The following is a 23,160-nucleotide window of genomic DNA, read 5'->3' as shown; positions in this document are numbered from 1 at the left end:
TGTCTGTAAAGCAATAATTTAGCCTTATATGAATTTGCTAAAAACAAGAAAGATTGAAAATAAATGAAATAAAGATTCTGTTGACAATTGGGGAGGGGTGGAGAATAAGCCCAAAGAAAGTAGAAGAAGAGATGTAATAAAGATCAGAGAAGAAATTAATGAAATTGAAAACAAAGCAAAATCAATAGCAATAACGAGACCATCGAAATATTCCATCTGGTTCCTAAAGAGTTCCTCATACCCCACGATGAAGGCTGAAGCTGCCTCACTCCTCAGCTGCCTCTCGTATAGGATACCTACCAGCACCACCTGATCAAAATACAATGAGAGCCACATAAGCAATTTAAAAAAATATTATGATAACCACATTTTTAAAGTAACAAGAAACAGATAAAATTAATTTTAATGATATATTTTATTTAAGCCAATATACAAAAAATAATATTTCAACACATAATCAGTATAAAAATTGAGATATTTTACATTCTTCTTCCATCCTAAGTCTTTAACTCTGGCTTATATTTCATACTTGCAACACATCTGAATTCAGACGAGCCACATTTCAGTTGCTTAGTAGCCACATGCTACTGTCCAGTGGGTATTAGATTGGACAGAACAAATATGTTCTCAAATGGCATGCTTTATAATTTCAGAATTCCCTGACCTTGGCAAGCACTATTTTATCACATCTGTTTGTTAATTTTCCTTTGGAACAAGATAAAGACTTGTACAAGCATTGTCGTGTTCTCTGCATTCTAGGTCCTGCAAGACGGTGGCAAAGTCTTTTCCGGCCAGGTGTCGTGGCATCAATTTAGCAGCTTAGGCATTGGTGGCCACATAGTTGATGGCACTTGAAAGAGTCACTTACTTACTTTTCATATTAGTGTTTGCACAACAGAGATTCTCTGCAGTCATCTCTATTCCCCAAGAGTTTCTTATTGAAATGACGAAATGGCCTAGATCCACTTGAAGATAAATTGCTTTAATTATTAGGCAAATTGCAAAGCTCACCATTTCAAATATCAGGTCAGTGCAGTGCCCAGCATCGATGGTGGTTCCACTGTGATATTTCTCCAGGTGCTACCAGTGAGCCTTAATATCAATGAAATGCCTCCAATTAAGACTAGTTTTATCTGTGGGGTTGGTTCACTTTTCAACAGAAAAAAAGAAAAAGTGATCTCAGTAATTGTTAAGGAAGACTATTATTTTCAAGCATTGCAATATTTGCTTTTTGACATGTTAGTCTAATTGTCAGCATTGCTCCTAATGCTTATGGAAATCTCAGAGGATAATTTTTTTAGGTCTTAGAGCTGATATAACGAAGCCATAAAAATACTTATCAACTCTTGCATTTTTAACACTTTATGTGAGATCATAGAAGGAAATGTAGTGGTTAAGACTAACAGCACATGGATTTAAGTCAGGCTACTGGGGTTTGAATCCCAGCTTTACTACTTACCAGCTCTGTGTCTGAACCTCAGCTTCTTCAGCTTTGAAATGGGAAAATATTCATTAAAGTTGCCAAGACGATTATACGAAGTGCTTAACACAGTCCCCAGGACTCAGATGTACTTCATAAACATTAGCTAGGTCATCTGTAGGCTCCTAATTCCTTCAGGCAAATCTGAGAGCATGGAAAGAAGTGACCATCAGAGAGCATTTCTAAAGACAATTCTTTCACACACACACAAAAAAAAATCAGTTGACCTCTTTCTGTCTAAAACTTCACCAGAAAGGTTCCCCTAAATGTAATGACACTGACTTCATTCCTATATATTTATAATGCAATTATGGTAAGGTTTAGTTTGAAAACTTCCCCACTCAGATCCTATGATCAAGAATCAAGCCAGATTAAAGCTCTCTAAGCATGTAGCCTCAGTTCACAGAATAACCCAGTTTTGATATGTCGTTCTGAATCAGGAGTAGCTATTATAAGGCCAAGATTTTTTCATTTTCTTTTTCCTTACTATATGAGTTTTTTTTCCTTTATCACTTTTTCTCACGTTAAGGGGAGGCCAAGTCTGAATTGAATAAATGGGATAATAAGGTTTATGTCAGCAAGGTACTCAGACGGGAGTTTTGTCCCAGGGCACTGCCCCCTCCCTTTACCTGATGAGGTTGTTCACCTTCAAATACTCACCTGTCCCATGTCCTGCCATTCCCATTACAACTGCTTTCTTTGAGGTTCACATTCACTAAAACTATAAATTTCATGCCCACACAATCATCTGCTGAAGTTCTAGTATTCTGGAACTAAAATTGCATTTTTAGAGATTTTTTTCAATTAATTGAGAGTATAGTATAGAACTAAATAAGTTTTTTAAATGTTCCCAATAAATCTGTTTTAATATTAAATATACTAGAGGCCCCGTGCACAAAATTTGTGCACTGGGGGTGGGGGTTGGGGGTCTCTCAGCCCAGCCTGTGCCTTCTCACAGTCCGAAACCCCTCGCTCCTTACCGCCCACCTGCTTGCTGCTCCCTACCGCTCGGCTCGCTGCTCCTGCTGCGCTTGCCAGCCATGAGCCCGTCTTCTGGCTGAGCAGTGCTCCCCCTGTGGGAGCCCACTGACCACAGGGGGCAGCTCCTATGTTGAGCATCTGGCCCCTGGTGGTCAGTTCATAGCAACCAGTCATTCCACTGTTTGGTCAATTTGCATATTAGGGTTTTATTATATAGAATAGGATATTGAATGTGAACTGTAAATGAAAAATAAAATTTAAAAAGGAACCAAATAAAATTTTAGACCTGAAACTTTTTAATATATAGAGATTTAATTCTCACCTGAGGACGTTTTTAAAATTGATTTTTAGAGGGAGAAACAACCATGTGACAGAGAAATACCAGTAGGCTGCCTCTGCACCTGCTGACCCAGCGGGATCTAACCTAAACCTAAGTATGTGCCCTAACCTAGAATCCAACAGGAAATCCTTTGGTGTACAGGTTGAGACTCCGACCAATTGAGCCACCTGGCCAGGGCAGATCTGAAAAAAAATTTTAAATGTACCTCCAGGCCCTGGTCGGTGTGGATCAGTAGTTAGAGTGTCCTCCCACACACCAAAGGGTCATGGGCTCAATTCCAGGGGAGGGCACATACACAGGTTGTGGGTTCCATCCCTGCCAGAATGCTTGGGGAACTGATCGATGTTTCTCTTTCTCTTTCCCTCTCCCTTCCTCTCTCTCTAGAATCAATGAAAAGAACATATCCTTAGGGGAGGACTTAAAAAGAAAAAAAAAATGCTGGTTTGGTTGAGTGGATAGTGCTTCTGCAGGCAGACTGAAGGGTACCGGGTTGGATTTCGATCAAGGGCACGTACCTGGGTTGCAGGCTTAATCCAGGGCTCTGATCGGGGATTCAGCAAAAGGCAACCAATTGATGTCTCTCACATTAGTTTCTGTCTTTCTCCCTCCCATTTTAACGTGTCTCTGGAACCACAAATAAATGACCTACTCTTAATTTATACTGTGGCACTTTGGTTCTCTTATTTATGAATTAGGAAGTATCCTTCTTCCTCTCTCCGCATTTCCAAGTTGTAAAAAGGTAGAAAAGAGATCTTGTGCTTAGGATGATGCTTACTTTAAACAAAATTTTTTTTTGTTTGTTTACTAGTTGAGAGGAAATCATTATCCAAGCCCAGCCGCAAATATGTGCTACAAAACAATTTATCTACCCAGAGTTCATGGGCAGCTGGATGGGGAAAAAACACATTAATTATCATTCAAGTGGAAATGCCCCCATAGACATACCATTTAATTAACAGAGAGGCCAGTATTGGAAATGAATAATTTGAGGCAAGGCAGGGAGAGAGATGTGTGAGATAAACCCAGAGGTGATTTAAGGCTATTATAAACATACAAAAATACATGAAATAGATCTCTGTCTTATAAACTCCTTAAAAAATAAAAAGGTCCCTTAGAAAAAAGACCCTTCTGGGCCTTTTTCTTGCCTGTGTGAAACAGTCACCTCCTGTGAGCAGGAAGCTCATTGGGTTCCGCAGGAACTTCCCCTAGAAGCTGGAAGATCCAACGCCCACAAAGTCAAACTCAGAAAAGATGAGAGCTAAAATCACTTCATGTCACAGAGTTCCTCTGTCTCCGAAAACCCTTGGAATTTGTAGCTCTGCCAAGATTATAAATAGAAGTGATATGGCACAGTGGATCGATCATTCTGCTAAATGTGCTCATCCCATTTGGGGTAGTTTGATCAAGCATGGCGGCAGCTGGGCCAGTGGTGGCTGCCTCTGTCGCTGCTGCAAAATGCCTTTCCATTTTTTAATTTTTCTTTACTGAGAAAAACCAGAAGAGGTTTTCCTAAAGCATAAAGAAAACAAAATAAAATTACAGCCCAAAGGCTGTTATCTGGAGCAGTCTGAGAGACAATGAGTCTCAAATAAAATCATGTGCACCATGGACTCGCTACAAATAAACCAAAAGTCAGAATTTTGGAACCCAGTTTGGCAACATATGTTTTTGAAAATATCACCCTTAATAAGATAAGCTAAATAGCATATCTATCAGGGGATAAGGAAGGTAGGTTTCATTTCTGACCTTGGTATTTCCTTGTAACCATCCATAAAGAAAGACAAGTTCATCTTCAATGATCTTTCCTTCTTTGTATTTTCCCCTTGATTTTCAGCAATTCTTTAACAATACCAGGGGTTTTAATTTAATTCAATTCAAGAAGTATTTATAGAGATCCTACTGAGCACCCAGTACTATACTAGATATTTGAAGAAGAGAACGCACTTTAAACAACAACATCTTCCTCCTAAACTATTGTGAGCTCTGAAATAAGAAATCGGGGCAGGGAGAAGGGTGGAGAGAGGAGCTTCCTGTCCTGATTTCTATCCCCTCTTGCAACGTTTTACCCTCACCTTGGAGGTCTTTTGCTCTGGCTTATTCTATCACCACCCCCCCCCCCCCCCCCCCCCCAGTTATCTCTGGGAATGATCTCAATGTGAGCAAAATATTTTCTCATGGCCAGCCTGAGATGCTTTCAACCAAAGTTTTTCAAAACCTCAAGAAATAATAATGTGAAAGGAATATTGAGAGTGCAGAAATTAAAACAATCCAGACTACAAAGAAGACCTTTTTTCCCCTAATATTTTTTCAGCAAGAAAGCCTGTTATTTCCAGCAGGATCTTGCACAATGGCCTCACAGGTAAACAGAAGACCCTGGAGGCTGCAGTAAGTGAAGAGAAGGGACACCGCACCAGGCTCTTACTTACTACTGACCTGTGCCCAGGGAGACCTGGGAGGCTCCTCTATGAGACCCTAAAGGGTCTCTGAGCAACAGTCAAAACAACCTTAAGTAGAGACCTCCATGTGGCAAATATTATCTTTAACACACCTCATGATCACAACCCACAACCCGCCAACAGACACACACACACACACACACACACACACACACACACACCACTCTGACATTCTACCCCTTCCCTCAAAGTCAAGACCAAAACAATACTCTCTCCCTCCTCCTCTCTCCTGCACCATCAGTGCTGGTCTAATAGACACGTTCCTCCCCAAGTAACAGACACTGCATTTAACGTTACTTTTCAGCTGCAGCTGAGTCTTTGGTGTGGGTATGCCTTGTCCCAAATATAGATCCATGGTATGACACCATCTTAATATAAAATAATGCCCTCAACATTCAAATACTAGTGAAGTGATGGAAAGTAGTTTCCTGATAAATTGAAGTAGTTCCTGTCTCCTGGAAGATTATAATGTTTTAGAGGGGACAAAAAATGTCTGACTTGAAACAGAAAATAAAACAAGACACTATGAAAGAGATTTCTAAACTGAAAGTGAACAAATTGTTAAATGTGTAAGTATTGGGGAGGGGGGATGAGGAAGGGGGGAAAGACCCATATTAGCTGGAGTGATCAGTGAATATTTGAAATAGTTTAGACTTAAGATGGACCCTCAAGGAAAGAAAGATGGAAAGAAAGGAAAAGGGTTTCCTATCAAGCATCTGGCAAACTACACATTCTCCAGGAAGTATTTGCATCCAAAGGAATCTGTGCCCACACAGATCGAAGCTTTACTCATAAAAATAAGTTTCTAAGAAGAAATTTAAGTTACACTAGATCCTGATAAAGAAGACATTTTCCCACTCAGGGGATACAGCTAGAGCTTCTCAAATTACTTTCAGCATTTCAGAGCCACCTCTAATCAGTGTGCGATAAGATTTCTGCCCAAGGCATTTTGGGGAGAAATGTGGAAAACCTAGTAGTTGACATTCAGAACCTAGTGTATTGCCATAGTACTTTGAAACACTAATATAGTTCCCTTCCTACTGTTGCCTCTTTTTGTTGTCAGTATGTTACAGGCTCTTCCACAGGATTGCCAGAAAAGCATTTCAAGGATCCAGGCATGGCAGATTGTGGAGTGGCAGGTTTATTTGTGATGTAAAATCAAAAGAATTCCTCTCCTGGGTTCCAAGTGTCCCATCTCCCGCCATCCAACCATGGAAAAAGTACAACCTTGTCTTCAACAAGGCCAAGGCAAAGCCAGTGCCCAGAGTTTCTGCTTCATGGTTCTTTGAGCCCTGCAGTCATCCAGGGGCCCCAGGTAGCCACTAGATTTGCATGGTCATGTTCCCCAGCCGAGGGGGTTGGGAGTGGAAGAGCAAAGCCAGAGCAAGGGCTTCTCCTTGGGTTTTAACCAGGAGGTTTTTCAAAATAACCAATTAACTTCCCAAGATTTCATGGGCTTGCATTGGAGTACAAAGCCCTAGCCAATGACCTTTTTCCCAGGTTTGATTGACAGGTCTCTGTGCCATTTTGACTTTACTACACATGTGCTTTTTCCCCCTGCTCCCCCCTCCCACACACCAGTTGAATTGTCACCAACTCTTTTTTAATCCTCACCCAAGGATATGTTTATTGATTTTAGAGAAAGGGAGGGAGGAAGGGAGGGAGGGAGGGGGAAGGAAGGAAGGAAGGAAGGAAGAAAGAAAGGAAAGGAAAGGAAAGGAAAGGAAAGGAAAGGAAAGGAAAGGAAAGGAAAGGAAAAGAAAGAAAGAAAGAAAGAAAGAAAGAAAGAAAGAAAGAAAGAAAGAAAGAAAGAAAGAAAGAAAGAAGAAAGAAAGAAAGAAAGAAAGAAAGAAAGAAAGAAAGAAAGAAAGACATTGATGTGAGAGAGATACATTGATTGGCTACTTCCAACTCACCTCTATAGGTGGATGGAACCCGCAACTTAGGTATGTGCCCTAACTGGAAATTGAACCCACAACTTTTTTGGTGTAAGGAACAAGATGCCCCAACAAACTGAGCCACTCAACTGGGGCATTGTCACCAAATTCTGACATCACAAAAGTAAGTTGGGTGTTACTATACACGCTCCTCCCCTTTCTGTTTCCATGCCCACTTAATGATGACAGGACAAGAAATCACCCTCTGGTTTATACTGCCTGGGGCTTAAGCATGTGTCCTACTAAACCAATGTTCCAGACACTGCTGGTGAAATTTAAAGAATGTCAGGCAACAGGCCTCTGTTGTTAAGGAGATGAAACAAGGAGAGGCAAGTTCCCAGAGTTGTGGTTCCAGTAGGCATTCAAAACTTCCCGTATTCTTAACTCCAGCTTATCTTGAGCCAAGCCTTTGTTAGGGCTTAAAAAAAAAAAAGAAAAAGAAAAAACCAAGTGGTCTTGTGAAAACCAGCTTCTCAGTAAACTATATAGGCACTTCCTGGTTACCCGTGATATGAGAATAACCTTTAAACTATTTCCATTTCTGATCCCAGCTGGAAACAGGAAACGCATGGGGTATGGCTTTAAACAAAACAAAGGGACCAAAAGATAAACCAAAGTGTCCCAGGGTTCAGAAGAGGTTTATGCTAAATGTTAGAAGGTTCAGACTTAGCAAATCCTCCCCCCAGTTTCTGCCATTCCAGAAATTCCTTTCCGGGGGTGATGGGGGTGGCCAGGAATGAAGGGTTGTTCTAAACTACACAGCACTGCCATCTTCAGGGCCAGTGGGGAAGTTTCTCAGGGTCGGTCAGATAAATCATCTTCCTAAAGACTTCATTTAAATATAATCAGATGGTTAAAATTTTTGACAGCAGGCAGACTGGAACAGATTTTTCTACTGTTTCCAATGTTTGAAATTTCAGTAGACACAGCTTTTTTTTGTGGTGTATGCACATTTAAAAAAATATTTGCTGATTGAAAAGCCATTTACAATAAATAGGAAAGTTTAAATAGCTCATACTGCATTGCCAAATGACGGGAATAACACAGACACAAACATATTGTTCTGAAAAAAATTCCTTTAAAAAAAAAGTATGAATCAAATGATGTAGAAGTGCTGTTTGAACAGATGGTGTGATTAACAACTAGCATGTTAGCCATCTCGGGAGCTTACAGAGAAGTAAACAAATGCAAGGGGAAAAATCACTTTATTTCCCCAAACAGTGTTTAGCTGATTTCATTAGAAAAATTTGAAAGTCTGCATTTTGAAAGTTGGATATCCCTAGGGGGTATTGGGAATAAGGAGTGAGGGGAGTCTTTGGAGAGAAAGAACACATTAAGACAGATGCTGATACTCCATCATGGCCTAGGATGAGATGTTTAGGCTGTTACTGTCATCCAAAATGCTGGAGGTAGGACAGTGCAGTGCAATTTTCTTTTAGTTAGTGAGTAGGTAAACTGTAGTACGTCTATAAAATAGAATATTACTGGGAAATAAAAAGGAGCAAACTATTGATATATACCACAACTTGGATGAGTCTCAAGGGCACTATGCTGAGTGAAAGGAACCGGTCTCAAAAATTTCATATTGTATAATTGCATTAATGTGACACTCCCAAAAAGACAAGACTAAAGTGACAGAAAATGTATCACTGGTGGCCAGGGGTTAGTGGTGGGAGGAGGGTGGCAGTACAAAGGGATAATAAGAGAGTTTTAGGAAGAAAGAGAACACTCCCACATCCTGGTTATATTGATGGTTACACAAATCTGCCCCTATTATAAAATTCATAATTATATAAACTCAAAAAGTCAATTTTACTTTATGCTAAAATTAGACAAGGGATCCAAAAAGCTTGAATAGTTATCTTTTAAAAAAAAAACAAAACTTTGAGCAGAAGTGAAAAGTTTTTGAAAGTCTGATTAATAAAGTAAACATTTCCCAGGCACCACTATAGTACTTTACAAGTGAACGTTTAGGGTTGGCTGCCACTTTTCTATCTCATCACACAGCCTTGAAAGATATTCCTGTACTCAAATCCCAACAGCTTATCATTTTAAGTCTGCAGTACCCTTTCTTTCTTGATAATGTATAAGATGTCAAGCAAGTCTTTCTCTACAAGTTACAGCTCAATCCTTCACACAAGTCAGTGGAGAATCCAGGAGGCGGACTCTACTGACAAGGCCTTGGCCTCCAAGAAACTTAATATGCTTATAAAAATAAACTGTCAGTCGATTCTCCCATTGTTTGTACCACAGAGGACAATACTCCCACAGAAATTTCACAGAAAGAACATATACCAAGAATTTCTTTTGGAAAGAAAGAAGACAGACTAGAAAGCAAAAACAAAAAAAAGACAGACAAATAGCTATAAGAAGGTATTCGCCCTCGTTAGTAATTAAAGAACTGCAAATTAAGATCAGATGCCCTTTTAAACTATCAACTTTGTACAAATTAAATAGAATGATGCTATGCAGCATTTTGAAGAAGGTATGGAGAAATGGGGCATCGAGGTAAATGGATCACCTTTCAAGAGGTCCGTTTAGCAGTATGGAGCAAAAGCCTTAAAAATGTGTATCCCCTCTGGGATGGTAATTGAACTTCTAGAAATTTATGCTAAGAAATAATCAAGCAAGGATGCTCAGGTTAGCATTGTTTAAATCATGAAATATAACTTTAGGGCTCTAAAATCCCTTCCAGTGAATAGGCAAAGATACCGATCATTCTCTGATGGGTTATATAGTACACAGAACATAACTTTATAGTCTGAGAGCATAATATGATTCAGAAATGTGTATGGATTAATGTACATAAAGAACATACTGAGAGCCCAGTCGGTGTGGCTCAGTAGATTGAGGGGTGTCCTGTACACCAAGAGGTCACTGGTTCGATTCCGGGTCAGGACACATGCCCGGGTTTCGAGCTGGATCTCCAGTAGGGGACATGCAGGAGGCCACTGGTCTGGTCTCATCGATGTTTCTCTCTTTCTCTCTCACCCTCTCTCTCTCAAATCAATAAAAATATTTTTTTAAATGGAACATACTGAGAGCCAAATAAGCTGAATTTAAGAGTAAAGAAAATATTTATTTAAATTATGAAACTTAAAAATCTATATATCAAAACAGTAGGTTAAACTATATAATGTCCAGACAATGCAGACATTAAAAATGTGTATCTACACAGGAGTTTGCAAAAGTAGGTTTACAGTCGTGAGTACACAAAACAGAGTTTATTCTTGTATTATTTATTAATTATAGTATTATTTATTTGTATTATATCTTATTATTTTTTTATTCTCACCCAAGGATATATTTATTGATTTTAGAGAAAGGAAGGGAGAGAGAGAAACATCAATGTGAGAGAGAAACATCTACCTGCTGCCTCCCATAGGCACCCCAACTAGGGATCGAACCCACACCTAGGCATGTGCCTTGACCAGGAATCAAACCCGCAACCTTTTGGTGCCTGGGACGATGCTCCAGCCAGCTAAGCCATCTGGCCAGGACTGTCTTACTATTATCATTACTATGATAATTATTATTTCATATCCTTACTTATGATTTATCTTTTAGGTAATAATGGCTGGTAATTTAGCCTACTTTTGCCCACCCCTGTATATTTATCGACATGGAAAGAGTTTGTTTTTAAGTGAAAAGTACTAACTCCAAAATAGTACTATGTCATTTCTATACAAAATTTACAAAAAGACACAAAACATATGTATGGGGGTAATGGAAATACACTAGTTATTTTTCATCCACACATATAATTTTTCCATGCCTGCATAGCTTGCTGATTTGATGTATTTAAAAACAATCTTACTATTTCTAATTTCAGAAAAGTTTACATGCACTTACATAATTATTTATTGAGTCACTTAATTTCTACTTCACCCCTGATACCTAGACTTTTTTATTTATCTGTGGCAAAGAACTGTCATATGCTTTCAATAATGTTTTAAGTCAGATGTTAGGCTTTTTTTTTTTTTTTTTACAAGTTATTTTAAAATCTATGTCAGCCAAGTTTTTCTGATCAGTGCTTGAATTTTGTCAAATGGGTGTTTGGGGCTTTACCCCACCTGCTAAAATGTTGGACGTGATTGTTCTATAATTATATAAAGGATCATTCATAAACACCTGACTAAACTAGTTCCTATTCATAATGCAAATACTCTCTGCCATGTGGAGATATTCTACTTTGTTAGAATTAGTAATTTGTCTCATCCTAAAATCTCATCTCTGCATTTCGTCTGGAATCAGATAGTTTGACAACTGACAGGTAGATAATTGAAATTTTTAATTTCTTACCTGACCTACCTTTTCAGCTTCCCAGTTTCATTGGGAAATTGATTGTTAGTACCCTGGTCAGGCACTTTTTTCTATTTTTTTTTTCAATTATGGCATTTATGCTGGCAGAAATTTCAGAGAGACTACTTGCTTAGAAAGAAATTTGCTGTCATCTCTAATGGTATTTTCTCTGACAAAGAATGATACAACTCTCAAAACTCCTGGCTAGATATACATTTGCTAGCCATCTTTCTCCAATCATATCAAAACCACTTATTTCACACTGTCCTCTCCCTCACATACCACACCCAGCATTCCTTTTCATCCAGTTAATGGTTTCCGCATTTTTATATTTTTGACCTGAGCTTTCTCCCATTTCCTACAAATGTCAAATAGCTTTCTACTGATAAATTAGACACGGTTTTTCTCAAATAAATCATGACTTCCCTTCAGTGAGTTAGCATAAAACTCTCTTCAATGACTCTAGCTACTTATTGCCAACTGATGGTTGTTGGTGCCAATTCAACGCCATGGGAATTCCCAGTTTGGGGTATGGTGATGAAGGAAACGTTATTCAGTGCAAACCAGCTCAACTGTGATCCAGCACAGCTGTGGCTAGCTCACCAGTGTTACAGCTCAATTATGAGACAACACAGTTGTGGAAAAACATGGCTGTGATCGGCCCTCAGGCAAAAGCCTCTCCGCTGTCCGCTCTGGTCCAACAACATGTCTGCAGCCAGGGAAACTGTCTTCAGCCTCTGGTGGAAAGCAAAAGTGTGCTCTCCGCGGCAAAAGGGAGCTGATCTATAGAGAGAAGTTCCTGCTCCTGGTCCCTGATTGGTCCATCCGCATGCAAATAAGGACTTTAAATCTTCACAGTTTTCATGTTCCAAAAGGCACTTGCCTGATTGGTCAGAAGGAGGGCACTCTGATTGGTTGGTGAAGATGCTGATGTGGGATATAGCTTCACGGTTCTGAGTAATGGGGGAAGTGTCAGTCCTATGGGTTAAAATACAATTCCAGAAACTCCTTTATAAGGGCTGGCTCAGCAGGCAGGAGCACAGTGCAGGCAAGCAGTTCAGTATGGGAGGCAGGCCGCTTAGTGTAGGCTTCTCCCTGAAGCATTTTGCAGGCAAGGCCCCTGGTTAGCAACAGCTGCTAAGCTGTTTTTAAATTTGAGCCCAGTTAGCCACAGGAACACTTCTTGATAGGTATCATGTTTCTCAGGTTCTGCATTATCATATATTTCTCTTTACTTGGTTTGTCTGTAATTTAGAAACTGCTATCAACTTAAAAAAATTCTAAACCACTTTCTGATAGTCTTCCTTCCTAATCTAGTTCTATGGCCCCAAAAGTCCCCTTGTTAACAACTATAGCTGCTAGATAACAACTACAATGTACCAATCACTTTGGAGACATTATCTTATATAATAAAAGCATAATTTGGAGATTGACCAAACAGCTGAACAGCAGACGACCATCCAGAACCACACTATGTCACCCACTGGCACCAGGCCAGCCAAGGTGGGTGTGATGCGACTGCTCAGAGGCCCGGCCATTGCCCCATGATCACCCTGCAGAGGAAGGCCCAGGCCACCAACCGGCGGGCTGTGGCAGGTGGGCAGGGGCTCTCTCTGTGAGGGAAGCCCAGGTCCCGGGTCCCAGGTGCCAGAGGGAAGCCGATGCTGGCAGCCGGGGGAAGGAAGGCCTACTCTTGCACAAATTTCGTGCATCAGGCCTCTAGTATTTTATAAGAGCACTAGTAGCCCGGTGCATGAAATTCAGACACATTGAAAGGGAATTAATTAGAGGAAGGTAATTTGGACACACTATCTAATATCCTATATAATAAAAGGCTAATATGCAAATAGACCAAACGGCGGAACGACTGGTTGCTATGATGCTCACTGACCACCAGGGGGCAGACACTCAAAACAGGAGCTGCCCTCTGGTGGTCAGTGTGCTCCCACAGGAGTAGCGCCCCTCAGCCAGAAGCTACAGCACTAAGGAACCCCTGGGGGATTTCCACCTGCCAGCTTCATGGGGAGCGGGCCTAAGCCAGCAGACGGACATCCCCCACAGGCCGGCCTGAGGGGATTCCCCCCCCCCCCCCAGTGCACGAATGTCATGCACCGGGCCTCTAGTCAATAATATGTGAGCGTGAGGCAGTCCGCGTTTCTGAAATTCAATGACATGAATTTTAGCTATTACTTTGCCAAATAAATGGACTTTACAGATATCATTTAAAAGAGCATTCAGCTTAATACTAAAAACTCTGGCTACCAAGTCAGGTCCGTTTTCAACTTTTTGCCAGCGTTATAAACTGTTTGCAATATCTGCCCATTTGGGGCTGCATGTCATGGTTATGAATAAATCAGGCTTGCCATACTTCGTTACAATTGCCATAGCATCCTGATATCGCTGCTGCATATTTCTGGGACTACCCTCAGAAGATGATGGAAGTATTATCATTTTACCAATCAGCACATTATCATTTTCAGATCTAGATTTGAGATAATTCATCAAACCACTATATATTTCAACTCTCAACTTAGATTGGTTTGCTTTGATGAAATTTACCAATTGGCCTCCATTTTTGAATATGAACCCACGATAAACTGTTGAGTTAGTTTTCCTGCATTTAAAATAGGATTGAACGTGTCCCGCACAGAGAGATGAAATCCATAATACTGCATTTGTGTGACTCGTGTCCTTACATTTTGTCTAGTATTATTGTCGATTACCCTGTTGTCTCTGAGTCTTAATGCAATATCTGTTCCCCAGCCTTTTTCACCATGTGGAAAAAGAATAGGATATGTCATTGCATCTAATGTAGGAAACAGGATATTGATTTGTTTCATTTTAGTGGCATTTGGATTATTGGGATCTGGTTTACAATGAATGAGCAAGTCCCTTTCAAAAGGAGGCTCTCCATCTTCATTTCTGAATATGACAGCAACCTCGGCTACACGTGGAGAATTATATCTACCTGGGTCACTGTTATGATCGTATTTAATTGCCATTGTTACTTCTGTGGGAGCAATACCTTTTGCTGCTACTTCAGATTGGGCTTCCTTTTCTACCTCATGTAGCATCTTGTACAATTTTGTTAATTCACTTATTTCATGCATGAAGTTGTTGATGTTGATCATGAGTCTTTTTGAGCAGCCCTGGTTTTCTGGCATTGCTAATCTTTTACTTGTAGCTTCGGCTGTATCCAAAATACAGAGTTGAGCAAACTTCTGAGAAACACCATCCGAAGGATGTAAAGTTCCAGTACAGTGATAAACTTGTCCTTGTATTCTAAAACAGTATGGCCCATATCCTGATGGTGATGCAATATTTGCACCCATGGAAGCAAAAGCAAAAGAACTACTTATGGAACAAATATTTTCTATGAAGTTTTTATTGTCAGAATCTTCATTTGTCATTAATCTTTTTTTTTTAATATATTTTATTGATTTTTTTTTTTACAGAGAGGAAGGGAGAGAGACAGAGAGTTAGAAACATCGATGAGAGAGAAACATCAATCAGCTGCCTCCTGCACACCTCCCACTGGGGATGTGCCCACAACCAAGGTACATGCCCTTGACCAGAATCGAACCTGGGACCCTTCAGTCCGCAGGCCGACGCTCCATCCACTGAGCCAAACCGGCCATGGCTGTCATTAATCTTTTTAAATATGCCAGGTAATCTGGAAAATGTATATCATTTGGACACTTTCCCTTTGCTACAACATCAAGTAAATTTCCCATCGCATGGTTTTTCATCAGAGAAATTTAGTGATAGACAAAATTCACATCGAACAGTCATTCCACCACAACTATGTTCGAGAATTGCATCCTCATGTACTCCATTTTCGCTGAGAAGGCAGTTCCTACCGGTATTGGTAGTACTTGTTGATGACTGTTCTCTAGACATATTCTGTCATCGCCACCGCCTTCTTTCAACTTCAAAGGCACATTGGTCTTTAGACATTTTCTGTCGATAATGCCGGTGTTTTCTGGCATCAGAGTGATGTTTTTCCAGTAGCTGGTGTTCAGATACATCCTGTCGCAGGCGCCGCCTTCTTTCAAGATCAGACGCACGTTGCTCTGCAGACACTTTCTGTCGATAATGCCAGCATCTTTCAGCTGCAGAGCTACCTTGTATCAACAGTTGTTCTTTAGACATAGTCCCACCTCTCTACTGTCACGGTCTGAGATGCAAGTGAATGAGAGTCCCGGCTGTCAGCTGAGAGCTGTCGGACCAATGGTTGATTCTGGATGATTTTGTGGGGGTGGGACTTCCTCCTCCCTGATGTCAGTTTCCACAGCTGTGATGAGGAAGCTGGGGGGAGAGAGGGAGCCGTGTCCTCCAAGCCACCCTCTCTCTCGCTCTGCTCTATGTCCAGAGGTCTCCTGCTCTTCCAAGTCCTCCAAACCTCCTGCTCTCCGCCCACTCCTCTCCTGCTCTGCTCTCTGCCAGCAAGGTCCCAGGAGCCCACAGCGGTGACCACAATGGCCTCCTGGGGCGCTTGACACCTGTGTATGCAAATTAACCGCCGTCTTTGTCTGGCTAATTTGCATAGTCACTCTGATTTGGCTGGTGGGCGTGGCTTTGTGGGCGTGGCTTGAGCATAGCGGAGGGACAGTTAATTTGTGTGTTTCTCTTTTATTATATAAGATTGTGTGGGGGAGGGGGGAGGGAGTGTTACTTCTGTTTTACAGATGAGGAAACTAAGCTTCAGAACTTTAAGTAACTTGCCCAGGCAGCTGGGATTCAGATTTAAGTCGTTGATGTCAAAGCAATTTCTTTCTTTATACCACAGTGTTTTCTGTGAATCTAACATTCCCACCTTGGCGCCCATGTCTGACCATCTTATCTGGTACATGGACCACTGCTCCAGTATCAGTGGGGACTATTAGCTTCCCACCTGCAATACTAACCTATGCAAAATAAGACTAGCATAGGACTAATCACATGTAAGTCTCTCTTCAATTCCTATTATTTGGCTCTTCTCCAGGTTCTTAAAGATCCTCTCAACTGCATTACTTTTCTCTTCCAGAAACTTAATTCTGCTTCTAAAGTCTTATGTGGTTCCTCAAGCTAACACTCCTTTTCCCTGCTTTCTCAACAAAGCTGACTATTGATTTATTACTTTCTCAGTGTGGCAGCAACTCAATACACCAGGAAGCAGTTTGTCAGATAATCCAAAGAATGCCGAACAATTATTTTCTGGGGAAATAAACACCAGGACTTCCTGTTTGAGAATTGTAGGTGATCCCATCTCCCCAGTCTTTCTTTTGTTCTGGAGTGGGAAAAGCTGGTCCTATGATTACTCATGTAAATTTTCCAGCTTTACCATTCCCTTGGGCACAAACTTATTTTCTGGCATTTGAAAAGATTATTCCCCCAGGGTTTCATTGTAATTGGAGGAACAGGTTGGAGAGAAGATCAAATTATGTTCTGGGGGAATTTTTTTTTTTTAATGTGACAGAAGGAAACTAGGTGGTAAGAAGAAAAAAAGGTTATTAATTTCCAAAATACATTTTACAAAAACACAAAGCTAATAACTTATGCTTGATGTTCATTCTACTTTTGTTATTTGGCTCTTGACAGGCAATTTTATTTAGCACTTTCTTAAAGTAATCGCAACATAAAACCACTGCCTGGCATGTCAGCTCCCTCCCCAAATCCTTTCAGCAGCCTCCAGCTGACAGTTCTGACATGTACACATAGCCCCCCACTCTGAAATGCTCACCTACTGGTAATCTGAGATATTGACATCTCCTCTCTGAACCTTTAGGGGTGGTGTCACACTTTCCGCAAAACAAATCACTTCTGTCTTAGCCACCTAAACTTTCCATGATGTCCCTTCAGCCTTTGGGGCTTTCTGTGTTTTGAATAAACAGCTTTTAAAAAATTATTACCTTTTTAAAGGCATTTTGACTAAAGAACTTTTTGTGAATGTGTATAGTGAAATATAAAGGTACTTTAAATATATATATATATATATATATATATATATATATATATATATATATATTTCAGAGAGGAATGGAGAGGGAGAGAGAGGTAGAAACATCAATGATGAGAGAGAATCACTGATCCGCTGACTTCTGCACACCCCACATCAGAGACCGAGTCTGCAACCTGGACATGTACCATGACCCAGAATCAATCCATGACCATAGGTCAATGCTCAACCACTGAGCTACACCAGCTGGGCTATAAAGGTACTTTTAAACATATTACACTTGAGGTCAAATTCATTAACCAAACTCCTTTAAATTAAATTCAATCACAGACTGAGTCTGCTTACTCTTCAGATCTCTGAATTATCTACTAGCACATGCTGGAGTACTGGCTCCTTGAAGTAACCCCCCCTCCACCTCACTTATTGTATTTCATATTTTATATTTATTTTTTAGACTTTTATTCTGAAATATTATTTTTAAATGAGTACGCCAGTTTAAATTCTCTTTGAAATAAAGGAGAGTATACATAAATTAATTAAATGTCTGAGAAGGATCTGGACCAGGAGTTAAGATTTGCCATTAATTATCTGCAGGATCTGGAACAGGTCACTTAAATTTTCTGGGTCTCGGTTTCCCAACTGCAAAATTATCAGGTGAGCATGAAATGATCTATAGGAGACTTCCTCTCATTCTGACTTTAGTGTAATAGAACTGCCAACCAAAGGAATAGATAAAAATAGAGGGAATATCTCAACTACCAGGGCTGCGTGTACTCAATTGGCAGTTAACATCCATTCCCATTTCCTTCTCCTATGCCTTTCTGTCCTGCAGAGCTGCAAAGCTAAAAATTACTTCTCCCAGTCTTGCAGCTAGGGTCCTGGATGCAGATGAGATTCCATAACTAGATACATCTTGAAAGTGGCAATGACGTAGAAACTATCTTGGTGCCTTTTGTGGCCGTTGGAAAACAATATCATGGAACTTCCAGTGTTTAGTCACCAGCTTTGTGGAGAAGAAGGCAGCTCTAAGGCTGGTGGATACCACACTCCATGTTCCAGGCCCAATCACTACATTCCATTGGGGGTTGTTAAGAAGCATTTGTGATAGCAGTGTTCGCACCTTCCTAAGGCTGGCTTCCCTAAACCTGTTTTGTATTTTATGGTTGAGATGTAGCACCTCAAGAGGATTATATCTGTGGTGTTCTGAAGTCATTGCTTGTCCCCTGCTAGAGCCTGCTCCTTTGTTCTTCTAATGGTTTTGTGAGCATAGAGCTCCCTATATTAAATCCCCTATTTCCTAAAACATTGAAGGGGATCAGAATATTCCACCCCATCAATAAAATTTTAGTTACTAATTCTCTAACTTTTCTAATACACATCACTCAGCATCACTTCCCTCCTCACACCCTGAAGTTGAAAGTGTTATCACTGAAAATATGCTACTTTGGCAAAAAGTATTATGGACTGAAGATAATTGGGAAATAACAGGTGCAGAGAATATTCTCTACTCTCTTCCTTTATGCCCAAAGACAGGGTATACATTTCCCTTTGGGTGTTCCCTCTCCTCTCCAGTAACAGGAAAGGGAGACAACTCTTATCATTGCAGACAGCACCAACTTGAATCTGCACAAACCTTACTGAAATAACATTGTCTTCCATTAGTTTCCCCTCATATATTTACTTTCCCACAATTTACCACCCCTGGAAGTCCAAACATTTTTCCTTTGTCTTTTCACTTCACAAATGTATCATTTTTTGTTAAGATAGTATATAAGCTCTCAAGCCTAACCTTTTCTTTGGGTTTTCACTTCCTTTTCTGTGAGGACACCCCCACCCCCATTAACACATAAAAATTAAAGTATCAAATAAAATTTGTATGTTCTTTCTCCTGTTAATCTGTCTTTTGTCAATTTAATTTGTAGGAGCTCAGTCCCTGAACAAATGGGAGAGAGAGAGAAATTTTTTGCCTACCCTATAATAACTAGATTATTATAGGTTTTGATTCCTTTCCTTTTGCCTATATTTATTTTTTTATATATTTTTTTGTTACTTTCAGAGAGGAAAGGAGAGGAAGAGAGAGATAGAAAGATCAATGATGAGAGAGAATAATTGATCAGCCACCTCCCACATGCCTCCCACCAGCATATGCCCTGACTGGGAACCGAACTGTGACCTCCTGATTCATAGGTCGATGCTTAATCACTGAGCCACACTGGCCGGGCAAGCCTATATTTTTACTTTTGAATTCTAGTTTCTTATGCCTTGGTTCTTGGTATTTCTTGTTTTCTTTGTTCATTACATGATGCCAAACCTGGTTGACAATGTAATCAAATTGGTTGTGTGAGAGCTTGTTTTAACACCTATTTGAATTCAATCTTTTTTTTCTTTGAATCAAGCCAAATGTTCTTCCAGACTTGTTCAGTGTTCCTGTGGTTGTCTCCTGACTGCTCTGTGGTGCTGTGGCATGCATGATCCCAGGACTTTCTTTGGAAACTATGTAGACTATTTCTTTCTGTATTTCTTTGCCTCTGGCTTGATCTGCTATTGTGAATTTTGCCTTCATATATATTCCTGAAATACATTATTCATTATTTTTTAAACACTTTTTACTTTGAAATAATTGTAAATTCCCTGAAAGTAGCACAAAGAGTACTATTAAGAGGTTCAATGTACCCTATATTTTAACATATGCTTTTACCGTCAATAAAATTTTAGTTACTAACTAATTCTCTAACTTTTCTAATACACATCACTCTACATCACTTCCTTCCTCACAACCTGAAGTTGAAAGTGATATCACTGGAAATGGCAGGGATCCATCCCTGCATAGAAGCAACTAGTAGGCAGTGGTGATGTAATTAATACCACTGAATTTTACACTTAAAAATAGTTAAAATGACAAATTTTATGTTATATATGTTCTACCATAATGAAAAAATTTTTAAAGAATACATGAAAGAGAAAAAAGCAACTGATAAGCTGGCAAAAATTTTCAGAACCAACATTGGGAGAACTCTGAAATCTATTTAAAAAATTATAACAATCAGGGAAAACTTGATGATGAAAGAAGCTGCTGCACTGTGGCCAGAGCACTGTGGCATTTTATATTGTCCATCTACCATTCCCCACTGACCAGAGCAGTGGTGGCCATGCGGGTGGTAACCTGCACTCCTGGTATTGGTTGCTAGTAGCAAAGGAAGCAATATTAGTCTCAAAGAATTGTGGTTGTGTGTTTCAACTTCTTTGGTGGCTCCCTAAAGTATCAGTACAAGGGCCTGCTTTGTTTTGCTATACTTAGAGCAGTCCTAGAGCTGAAGTGACTTCCTAGGCATCATTTGTCAAAAGCATTTAAGAGCAAAAGTATTGGCCACAGGATCATAAGGCAAAAGGAAGCAGTGAGGACAAACAATATACAAACTAAAAAAGTGTGAAAAAAAAGAGATAGGAAAAGGAGGTACAAGGGAGGATGAGGACTTTTAAAAACTCCTACATATAAAAAGAACATACATTCCAGAGTTGGATGAATGCTCATAAAAGTCCTGAGGAGACCCAAAGCTTTCACCTCTGAGCACCCAGGAAAAGGTACAGTGGTAAATGGCCTAGCCAACTGTGTAAGAAGTACCAGCACACAGAGCCAATCAGCAAAGACTGGAGGAGGATGTTTTCCCCCTTTTTTGCCTCCAGCCATCTAAAGAAATTCTATCAAAACACAGGGTGACTACCAAGCTAATAAAACACAAATTCCAGTACCTATACATGACAAAGAAGATACACTTTATAAAAATAGTTTAGAAAAACTATTAAAGAAGCAAACAACAACTCAAAACATAGCATCAACAAAACTCAGGGAGGGGAGAAAATCTGATTTTCACATTATAATATTAATTATAATAAAAATATAATTATTAAAAATGTCCAGTTTTCAAAAAAGAATTGTGAGGCACACAAAAAAAAAACAAGAAAATATGGCTTATCAGAAGCAGGTAAAAAAGACAGAGATCAATAGAGATTATCTTTCAGCAAGAAAAGGCATTGGACTTACTAGATAAAGACTTTAAATCAACTGCCTTAAATATACTGAAAGAGATTAAGGACACCATGGACAACCAGAACAATATTTCACAAAGCTGAACTACAGAATCAATGTAATCCTTATCAAAATCACAATTTTGCCTCAATTTATAAAAAAAACACAAAACCTAAAGTAGCTTTCCCTTATCTTGCCTGCAGAATAAAATGTAAACTCCTTATATAATGTGGCATTCATCAGTTTTCATTATCCAATCCTGTCTCTCTCCATCCTTATCTCCTTTCACATCTCACACTCAACAGGGATGTATTGCCAGTTGCTTGAATTTTCTACACTGTCCCTCACCTCTATGCCATTGAACATGAAATGTCCTTTCTTTTGCTTGGCTGATTCCTACATCTCCTCCAAGATTCTGCTGAGATGTATCTTCTCTGGAAATAATCTCCTAATTCCCTGCCCTAAGTCTTATTTCTTAGCTTCAGCTGGAGTGTAGATTTCTAGTCATGGGCTCCTATAGTGCCATTTGCATACTGCATTTGTCACACTGTCTTCTAATTATCTCCCCCTCCAAACTGTGAGATTCTAAGGAGCAGAAAGTGTGCCAGAGATAGCTCCTGGCAGTAGTCCTGGCAGCCAGCACATGCTCACAAAGTGTTGAATTGTTAAACTGGATCACAACTTTCCCCGGCACGATTTTTGCTCATGTGCTTGCCTGTTGGGGGACCAATCTTCCTTTGTTTCTTCACTTCAGACCACAATCTAATGAAGTCTGTACACTCACCCTTGAGGGCCATTGGTCACCTGGAGTCCTAGGGGAGTGTTGCCTGGATCCTGACAAGCACGTGACCTCTGGAGAAACAGGTCAGTAGTCATGCCCTTTTCCGGTGGATCAGGATTTTCATCCTTATTTAATGGCTTACAAGGAAAAGAACACGAGGACCTGGAAGTAAAAAGAACAAAGTTCAAGTTTCTATTGCACCATTCACTTGGGCAACCTCGGCCAAGTCACTTATGCCCTATAGGATTCCCTTTCCTCATCTTTACAATGGGATAAAAATAACTGCCCTCTCTTATTCACAGAATCATTTAAGTATTAAAATGAAATCAAACAATGTATTCAGTAGAATGTATTTTTTAAATGTATAGGCCTCAAAGCTTTTCAAATCAATTTATAATAGAAATTCAGAGTCAACCAGAACTGACCACCTTCCCAGTCTTGGTCAGCAATTTTTTACAGAATACATATAAGTAAATAAAAATTCTAATGTGATATAGAAATGTTCATCTCCATCATCTCCCTAAAACAGCATTGTTGAGACTTATTCTTAGAAATAGTATTGTCCTGGGAGTTTCGGTCCCACAGACATGAGTAACTGAAGTAATTGGAACAAGCTGGGGGAACTGGTTAATCTTGATCTCCTGGTGTCTCATCTATGACTTCATTGTTGGGAAATGGGACGGTGTGGAGTAGCTATGCCCATGCTCACCACACAATAAAAGCTGCTTAAATGCTTGCCCAGATTTGACAATATAAAAAAGTCCCCAGTAAATAGTTCCCTAGCTTGAGATTGGGGTAAAAATCCTTTAGAGAATAAAGCTGTTTTATTTTACTATATTGAGAAAGTATTGCTTTATACTTTTCCAATGAGCTGTATTTTTAAAATGTTATTCTTGCACTGAAATACTTTATGACTCT

At 39.8% G+C, this 23,160-nt stretch overlaps 1 long non-coding RNA gene across 1 annotated transcript; it reads right to left on the bottom strand.

Moving 5' to 3' along the window:
* Nucleotides 1-469: 469 nt before the first annotated feature.
* LOC139015674 (uncharacterized) lies at nucleotides 470-22,396 on the bottom strand. The gene is made up of 3 exons (XR_011472476.1): nucleotides 22,246-22,396; nucleotides 1,460-1,624; nucleotides 470-1,149 (listed from the first exon to the last, which is right to left on the bottom strand). It is a non-coding gene; the product is annotated as an uncharacterized lncRNA (long non-coding RNA).
* Between the last annotated feature and the right edge of the window lie 764 nt (nucleotides 22,397-23,160).

This window comes from Myotis yumanensis, unplaced genomic scaffold (assembly GCF_028538775.1).
Source record: "Myotis yumanensis isolate MYYU_CA2020_CCGP unplaced genomic scaffold, mMyoYum1.0.hap1 SCAF_8, whole genome shotgun sequence".
NCBI classification, from domain to species: domain Eukaryota; kingdom Metazoa; phylum Chordata; class Mammalia; order Chiroptera; family Vespertilionidae; genus Myotis; species Myotis yumanensis.
This window is presented reverse-complemented; position numbering and strand designations above follow the sequence as displayed.